Consider the following 9,769-nt stretch of genomic DNA (forward strand, 5'->3'; position numbering starts at 1 on the left):
CCCAAAAACGTAGCCCAGTGGTAGATTTTTGATTTTAGTTGGCAAAGTGGCGTGGGACACTATGCTTATCTTCAAGAAGGCTATTCTCTGTTCTCCAAATCTTTTCCTTAACGGACTTATCGTGCGTCCAACAGAGTTTTTCACATGGACAAGAGAGGCAACAATAGATCACATAATCAGAGGAACAGTTGAAAAAATGTATCAAATTTGTACATTTTGCCTTTGGCGGTGTACTGCTTTTGTCCATGTGTGATAAAACTACAGGTCTTGCATATAGGCTTTCAACAATGGTACATCCCAATGAGCGAAAAAAATACAGGTGGGTATGGTATGACTGGAATTAGTTGGTAATCTGCTGGGAGCCATTTTGTTTTTTTACGCTGGGGGCCTTTTTGTAAATGACTTCTGGTCTTTGAGGAATAATTTTAAGATGTGGATCCTCTGAGGATATTCCAATGTTTAGCTAGAATTTTCTGCATACTTTTATACTGACTGTGATGTGGTAATAAACTTAGTAGAATGATCTATTACTTTAGTATGATTCTTTACCAGTTTTCCTCTAAGATACAAATTATAGGCTTGTTCAACAGATGGATAACCTTTATCTCTAAATTTATTTTTGAGTATTAGATTTTGTGTAGTGTAGTCATCTCGGGTACAGTTTTGCCGTAATCCGCAAAATTGTCCTTTAGGGATATTCTTAGCCTGTATTTTACCTTCATGATGACTTAGTTCCAGATCAAAGAAGTGTAATGCATGGGAATTACACTCAAATGTGAATGAGACTATAGGAGTTATTGTTGCAATGTGCAACAAAATTCTCTAAGGATGATGGGGAGCGATCCCAAATTAAAATTATGTTGTCAATATATCTTCAAATGAAGACAATATTGGCAGCAAAGGGGTTGTTATGCCAAATATGACTTTCCTCCCGTCTAGTACCTGGAAGCAAGTGTAGATCACTGAAGTAGCAGAGTCGACTTCAGTAATATCCAGCCTCCAAGGTGATCAGCCAGGTATGATATATGCATAGTTACATTGGTCCAAGCTGCACCAATGCAACCATTTAAAAATATACCATGCCTGGATTTCTTCTTTAACACATTTCCCTTCTCCCAGTTATGTTTTTGGCTACACACTGCTGCTATCCTCAGCCTCGCACTACTGAAAATCGATGTGCACTACCCCAGCTACTTCACTATTACAACCTCACACATTCCTCACATTCCTACTGTCTTCGATCAGCCTTTTTCTAAACTTTAAAGCTGGACTCCAGGATTTGTATTACTTTAAACTGTTCGTTTGGGCCAAGTTGGCCCAAATGAACCATTTCCTTCACCAAGAAATGCAGCTATTATCAGAGCATCAGCATGCCGATGCATGTAGCATCAGCTACATACAGTATATAGTGCTGAGTACAGTACAGAGACTTTCTGTCTGCTGCTGGAACAATATCAAGTTGGGCTGAGAGCTTCTCAGCCATTCACAGGAAGCCTTGTATTTTTATCAATGAATTCAAGGCTTCACCTTAAAGCCATGACATCTTCCAGCCACCTCTCTACCTTGGACAATCAAAGGAAGCCTTGTGTTCACTGAAGAAAAAAAAACACCATAATCTCCTGGCCTAAAATTATTTTGTTAACGTGAGCAAAAAAAAAAAAAAAAGCAAAACCGGCTCTGGGGCAGTGAAAGAGTTTAAATATTAAAGGCACTTTTTAACAAAAAACAAAACGCCATGCTTACCTGCTCTGTGCAATGGTTTTGCACAGTGCATCCCTCCCCAAGGGAGGCATGCCGAGAGGTCCAAGAGAGAGTACGGAATAGTGACCGTTAGTTTTAGCTGTTAGTAAGTCACTTTTTAGTTTTAGGAAAGCAGTAATAAGCAATCTGGAGGATGACTTTCCACCTTTGCATTGTACTCCTGCCCAACTGCAGGGCCACGTGTGTCCTGCATTTGTGTGTGTTGTAGTAAAATGAGGCAGGCATACATTTTAATGTAGTGCAGCACAATGCATGACAACGTGCTGCCACACACAGCACAGAATAAATGTAATAAAAAGCACTGGAATGAACTAACAATTTAACGTGTATTGTAACACACATGTGTATGCTGAGTGTGTGCGCGCGCGCGCGTGGAGATGGTGGTCCCTCACACAGAGGCAGAAGTAGCGTATTTCTATGCCCAGGTGCAGAGTGGGCTGTGTCCATGTCAGACAGCATAAGTGGAGCAAACACGGACCTGTCGACTGTCCGCTTTGCTCAGAGGGATATCAGTGGACAGATCCACCGCTGAGCAAAGCAGAGTCAGCCCTGTGTGAAAGGGGCTTTAACCCTCTCACTGCCAGGTCCATGCAGCGTACAGACCCACATTACTCTTCTGCTACAAGCTCATGGCCTCAATGACCTTGAACTTAAAGCAGAAATGTTCAGTAGGCTCTGAACAAAAGGATAGTTCTGATGAGTGTCTAAGAAGCCACTGATCACAGCTATTCACCTAAAATGTGACAGCGCCCCCCCAGCCCTACCATCACTTCTTTGCTGCGTCTCTGGTCTCCCCACCCGCCTATGCCGATTTCTAAAGTGAACCCCCTCTAACACTGCCTTACCCTGCCTGAGCTAACTACAACCCCCTCCCCCCTACCTTAATTGATCCTCCCCCCCACCTCCTCCTTGCAAACCCAATCCCTCAGCTGTCTGCTTCCCTCCTCTGCCTCTCCCGATGACTTTCAGTGCTGTGGGGCAGCCATAGAGCGATCCATGTCCCAGACCAGATCCCCCCGCTTTAGGGCCCCCCACCTCTCCGGGGTCTGGTCGCCCCTGCCTGCAGCTGCTAGCCAGTTCTCCCTCTGTGCCCTCCCGCCGGCTGCAGCCGCTGACAGATCACAGTTACCCTTCCTTTCCTAAGAGCAAGAGGGCTGGTAAACATGTGCTTACCAGTCCCCTTCCTTTCCTTAATGAATACACACAGCAATCAGTACAGATTGTTTCTGTATTCATTAATCACTGATGGATAGTAAATTGTGTTTACTATTTGTCAGCTTGTTAATTAAACTTTGCTTTATTTTATCAATGAAAGGAGCCTACACAGACTCCTATCTCAATTCATCTTCAGTGTAGCTCAGACTGTCTGCAGTTCCTTTCTCCATCTCAAAAAAGAGACAGAGGTTTGTTTAGACCGCTAAGGTCTCTGCCAAGCTCCCCCCCCCCCAAAAAAAAAAAAAAAAAATATAAAAAATATATTAAAACTATAATTAAAAAAGTAAAGCTAGGTTCACACTAGTACAGATTGTGTGGCTGGCGTTTGCGCAGGCATGGCAGCCCTTTCATTTGAATGGGCTGCCGTGCCAGCGTTTCATGCAAAAAAAGGTCTCTTTAAAAGTGGAGCACATGGCCTGGCAGAGAAAGGGTTAAAGATCACGCACGTACAGGACAGGAAAATACATGCTGAATTGCCAAAGAAGCACTCAACTCCTAAAGTGTAGATTACCCCAACATATCATATTTCTTATAAGTTTCTGTAAAAAGAATCCTGTTCTTTATGTAACATACCTGGTGATCATACCTGCCAGCTCCCCTGATTTCCTATATCAAACTGACCATGCCAGAACATGGAACCAAAGCCATCCTAGCGTGGTCAGTCTGCTTCTTTGCATTCTACATGGGAGCACCGCCTACCTGTACTCCAGTGGTCAGATTTTTGCTGATGTGCCCCACTCCACAGCTACTTACTGGGAATTTCAGTGTATTGTTTCTCTACCTCCTGCTGACACACCTCCATCCTGCTCATAACAGTGTATTTTTCTCTGTTTTAAGCTAGACTGTGTCTTTGTTCCATTCAAGCTGGTGTTGCCAGTCACTCCTCCCACACCTTTCAAAGGGAGTCTCTATCCCCACCTCTCTAAGACTCTTCTGCATCTGAGAACAGAAGTCATGTAATCACAAAAAAAATGGTATTTATTCTAAATCAGATAATGCACCACTTCACCGAGAACATTGTTGCAATTACAAATGCTTATGTATTCTCATGTTTACTTCCTTGTATTGTAATTAAACTCACCTGTAGCAATTAACAGGTTCTGACAATATAGAAATCACCCCAGCAATCAGTTAATATGGTAAAAAAGAATTGTCTGAGGATTTGAGAACAAAAATTGTGGAAAAGCATGAACAATTTCGAGGTTACAAGTCCATCTCCAGATATTTTAGCCCCTTCACACCTAAGGGTAAAACAAATCTTAATGCCCAAATAAAATTTAGCAACTTTGACATATGTTCGTAAAACCGTACATATATGCACAACTACTTTGTATATCCAGGTGAATTATACCTTGTGTTTTTCAGGACAAATTGGGCTTTCATTTGGTGGTAAAATGGTAATGGATTTCTCTTTTTTTATTATCAAAAGGAAAACTCTAATCGTAAACTTTTTTTCTCTTCTTTTAAAGCGGAGCTCCACCGAAAAGGGGAAGTTCTGCTTTACAGACTGCTCCCCAGCTCCCCATTAAGGATTGGCACCTTTGGAGGGCGGGGGGAACGGATACCCGAATTTGACAGGTATGCGCTCCCACTTCCAGTTCGATCGCCTAGGTGATCGGAAATGGAAGGTGTCCTCCCTCCCTGTAGTCTTTTGGGACACGTGACAGGTCCCAAAGACTACAGGACCATTCATAAAGTGTAGCGCTACTCACGCATGCGCAGTGGGTACCTGGCTGTGAAGCCAAGCGCTATCACAGCCGGGTGCTCACACTAAAGATGCTGGCCTCCTGGAATACAGAACGGCCAGTGAAGCAGGTTACGGGGACACACCATGGGACCGAGGGACAGGTAAGTGGCTGTTTTTTTAAAAGTCAGCAGCTACAGTTTTTGTAGCTGTTGACTTATTTTTTGACAGGGTGAGTGGAACTCAGTTTTAAATTTAGCTGTGTGTTTCTTGTTACTACCAAAAACCAACCCCAAATAAAATCTCCAGCTCCTGATGGTCACAGCAATACCACATATATGTATATCATTTGTTGCTTGTACTCGTAGTACAGCCCAGAAACAATAGTGCGCATTTTATTTTTATCCTACCTAAAAAACGGACACCGATACTCATTTAAAAAAATAAAAATAAATCCTGACCTTTGACCCTGACCCAAATATTAACCCTGGCACTGATCAAGTTCAAACCTGGTCTCCACCTCCCACACCTGACTGCAGGACTTCTCAAGGACTTCCCCCATCCTCTGGAACTCACTACCCCAATCCATCAGACTGTCACCTACCCTCCTCACCTTTAGGCGTACCCTAATAACCCATCTCTTCAGGGATGCCTACCCCGCCCTCACCTAACAGCTGATCTCCTCCACTCCTCCTACCACTCCATCCCCCACAGCCAGTTCAACCTGTACCACAATCCCCTCCCTCCTAGATTGTAAGCTCGAAAGAGCAGGGCCCTTGAATCCCTCGTGTTTTGTTTTGTTACTGTATTGCCTCATGTTTTGTCCCCCACTATAATGTACAGCGCTGAGCAAACCTTTCAGCGCTATATAAATACTGTATAATAATAATAATAACCTTGATCTAGGTATTTTATCCTTGTTTTTTTTATTTATTTTTACACAGGTTTTTTTTTCCCTCTGCAAGGAGAGAGCTACAATGTATCTCTCGCCTCCACTTAGAGAGAAAGAATACATGGGGACGGGCTTCACAGTGACTGATCACTGTGATAGCGAATCAGAGGCTATCACATCGATCAGGTGACCCAGAATCGGGAGTTCTGGATCCCGATCATTAGTACCCTTTCCGGGCACTCCCAACACAAAGACAGAAACACAAATATGTGGTACCACGGAAAGAAGCCCAGTTCTGTGGGGCCGCATATTTGTATGAAGTCGGCGCCAAGGGGTTAATGTTCGTGTCGTAGCTCAACAAACTCAAAACACATCAAAAAGCATGTTCAAAAAATGCATAATGCATCGCAAAACGCGGCAGAAAATGCAACCTGCATGTGAACCTAGTCTTAAAGGGTTTTAGGACATGCCCAAGTTCTGGCCCCCGGTTTCCCCCTTCCCCACCTCAAAAAAAATTAATAGCAACTACTGACTTTTACTGAAGTACTGTAGCTGCTGACTTTTAATATTAGGGCGCTTAACCTGTCCAGGCATCCAGCTGTGTCCTCATCCCCAAGTTAATTCTTCAATCAGCAGTTTAGACACTAATGGCTGTGTGTTGAGTTATTTTGAGGGGACAGCAAATTTACAGTTATACAAGCTGTACACTCACTACTTTACATTGTAGCAAAGTGTCATTTCTTCAGTGTTGTCACATCAAAAGGTGTAATAAAATATTTACAAAAATGTTTAGGGTGTACTCACTTCTGTGAGATACTGTTATTCTGATTATTAGTGGATGTATAACAACATAGGAAGCTGAGCCAAGAAATGTGTCAGTTGCTTACAGTGTGGCAAACGAGTATCAATTGCAAGACCGTACAGAATTATCTTTTGACAGATAAACCTGCTAACATCTCAATTTATTACATTTAACGGTTAACCTGGCATTTCAATATCACCTCAAAGTAAATGTGTGCCTTATTCATGTAAGTCAAAGCAAAAGGAGGCATGGGTGCGCCCTACCTGAACCACCATTCGCCAATCACCAGGTCCCGGCTGGTAATTACTCGCCGGCGCCTGGTGATTTCCGACAATCACCAACGGGAAGTTGGACTGTTTTGTTTACTAACTGTCGTCCTCCCTGTCAGCTCGGGCACACTGCTCTGGAGGGCTGTGCACAGCACAGCCCTCCAGAGCAGTGGGCTTACAGTGAAGCACCAACACACTGCCCCCCAGTAAAACACTCCCTGCACATAGTTAACCTTTTGATCGCCCATCATGTAACCCCTTTCTGCCCAGTGCCATTAGTACAGTGTCAGTGTCTGACTTAGTGTGGAATAACCCCTTAATAACAAATAAAGAGGTAAAATACCCATACTGTACTTTTACTAATACACATTTAGTATTAAGATTATTCTTTTCAAAAATATATCTTTCAGGCATTTTTATAAAGCTATACAATTCCAAATGTTTCTAAATGTTTTTTATATATTTGATATATTTTCCAGTCAAATGCAAATATTCAGATTGTCACCTTAATATTTTATGCTTATATATTATACACACATTTACTGCTAGTAGATGCTTAGCATAGCACTAGTAATTAGTCAAATTAGGAATAAATGCATAGTTCCATATTCTTGCACACCCAAAGGTGTCAGTTAGTTATACTGATTAAATGTGGCTGTTGCAAGCAATTTGCATTGATGTTGAGGGTGTTAGGAAGGATCCTGGGCGTGAGTGATCGACACATCCCTGTGTGTTTGCACTTAAAGCGGGCTTCAAAAACATTGGCCATCGCCATGCAGACTACAACAAGATGGCACCTGGCAGTCCCTATATAAATCAATGGGTGTCGTGTCGTCCAATCAATTCCCCAATTAAGTCATGTGACCCAGTGACGCAATGTGTAGGGGAGGGGTTCTGACGTCACGACGCTTAAAGCAACATACAGCAAGTAATTAGCAACATAGAAAAACCTTACTGTGGATTCAAATTTTAAATTTCAATACAGGTTTAACTAGAAATACATGTGAGTGCACTACTTTTATTCAAATAAATTTGTTTTAAAGAGGATAAGGCACTATATCTTTTATTACATTTCATGGCCAATACACCTATGGGGAAAAATCCCTAAGGAAGCAAGGAGACCCCCTAGTGGGAAGAGGGATACTCCCATCCATCCAAACAGCTCCAGGAAAACTCATAAGGAAGGGAGGGGACTCCCTGCTGAGAAGAGGAAGCACTCTGCCCACCTATCCATCCCAGGGATAATCCTATCCATTTACCATTAAGTCCAATTAAAGAGACACAAGCATTTTATGACCTCACTTAACGGTTTGGTCATATACATCAGGAGAGAGCACACAATTTTTTAAGCTTGGTGAACTGCACGGTTTTTATTTCGTATAACGGCAATAGAAGAAAGTATCAAAGCTCCACCTCTGCCACCCCCCTCTGCCTATCCCTCCACTGGCTCCCTATTGCCCAACGCATCAAATTCAAACTACACACTCTGACCTACAAAGCCATTCACAACACTGCCCCTAACTACCTCACCAACCTGATTCCCAGGTACCACCCTACCTGTATCCTTCGCTCTTCACAGGACCTCCTATCTTGCTCCCTGGTCTCCTCCTCCCACGCACGACTGAAAGACTTCTCCAGGTCCTCCCCCATCCTCTGGAACTCACTACCCCAATCCATCAGACTGTCCCCTTCCCTCCTCACCTTCAGGCGCTCCCTGAAAACCCACCTCTTCAGGGAAGCCTACCCCACCCTCACCTAACAGCCGTTCTCCTTCATTCCTCCCACCACTTCATTCCCCTCAGCCACTTCCTCCTGTACCACTACCCCCTCCCTCCTAGACTGTAAGCTCGAAAGAGTAGGGCCCTCGAACCCCTCGTGTGCTGTTTGTAGTTGCTGTATTGTTTCATGTATTGTCCCCCCCTCTATTGTTCAGCGCTGAGCAAACCCTTTGGCGCTATATAAACTCGATGTAATAATAATAATAATCTAAGACACGGACTTACTAAGGACATGGTTGCAGTAGCAATATAATTGCAGTGATATTGTTATATATATTGTTTTGATGTTGGACTTTTATATTTATTCACTCATAATTTTTGCAATTGGTAATGGAGCGCGACACTATTTCTGATGTTATGTTTTATGACACAATGGTATGAGTATGTGTTGAGTGTTAGTGAACCACATTTTCACAGTTTTATACACCATTTTACTTATTATTTGCATATCCCAGTTTTAGAATCATTTAATTATTTATCATCATTTTATACACACCATAGTAGCTCACAAGACCCCACACTTTAGTACAGTGTCAGTGGTTTTATTGGCACTGTTAACTGTACTGCTGTCACTGGGGGTGTCAGTGACACCAGATCAGTTCCCCCCAGTATCAGAATGTCTGCCAAAGTCCGTTTATAAGTCGCTGATCACCGCTATTACTAGTAGAAAAAGAAATTCCAGTATATATACCGCCATTTGTAAACGCTATAACTTTCACGTAAACCAATTTACATGTATTGGAATATTTTTAGCAAAGACATGAAGCAAAACAGATAGTGGCCTAAATTTATGACTTTTTTATTTTTTTTACTGGACATGTTTAATAGCAAAAAGTAAACTTTTTTTAATCAAAATTGTCTTTTTTTTCACAGCACAAAAAATAACTGCACAGGTGATCAAATTCCACCGCCAGAAAGCTCAATTCGTGGGAAAAAAAAGACATAAATTTAATTTGGGTTTAACGTTGCATGACCGCGCAATTGTCAGTTAAAGTAATGTAATGCAAAAAATGGCCTGGTCAGGAAGGGGGGTAAATCCTCAGGAGGGCAAGTGGTTAAAGCATAGCTAAACCCCAAAACAAAGATAAAACCATTGGAGTTCACCAGTCTGTGGTGGCAGAATGAGTTTGCTTTTACCAGGTGAAGAACATTTTCAAAAATACAGAAACCGCCTGCTGTTCTTACCGGAAATGCCATGTTTAACTACGAAATATCCCCAGGATCACAGCTCATACTGCAACCATCACAAACCAGTCATTCACTGTTCACAACACCATTCTAAACAGAGTCCATCCAACTCCCTCCACTGGCACTCACCTCCATTCCAGTAAACAAGCGCAGCCCGCTTCCTCTACCTTGATAAACACT

At 42.6% G+C, this 9,769-nt stretch overlaps 1 protein-coding gene across 1 annotated transcript in view; it reads right to left on the reverse strand.

Annotated features, from left to right (window-relative positions):
- MCM3AP (minichromosome maintenance complex component 3 associated protein) overlaps nt 1-9,767 on the reverse strand; it is a 105,887-nt gene extending 96,120 nt beyond the window's left edge. Inside the window, exon 1 of the mRNA XM_089680871.1 lies at nt 9,719-9,767. The gene's annotated coding sequence lies outside the window, so the exon portion shown is untranslated. The remainder of the gene's footprint in view (nt 1-9,718) is intronic.
- Between the last annotated feature and the right edge of the window lie 2 nt (nt 9,768-9,769).

The sequence above is a fragment of the Staurois parvus genome, unplaced genomic scaffold (genome assembly GCF_062004578.1).
Source record: "Staurois parvus isolate SC_StPar_1 unplaced genomic scaffold, SC_StPar_1.0 ptg000251l, whole genome shotgun sequence".
NCBI classification, from domain to species: Eukaryota; Metazoa; Chordata; class Amphibia; order Anura; family Ranidae; genus Staurois; species Staurois parvus.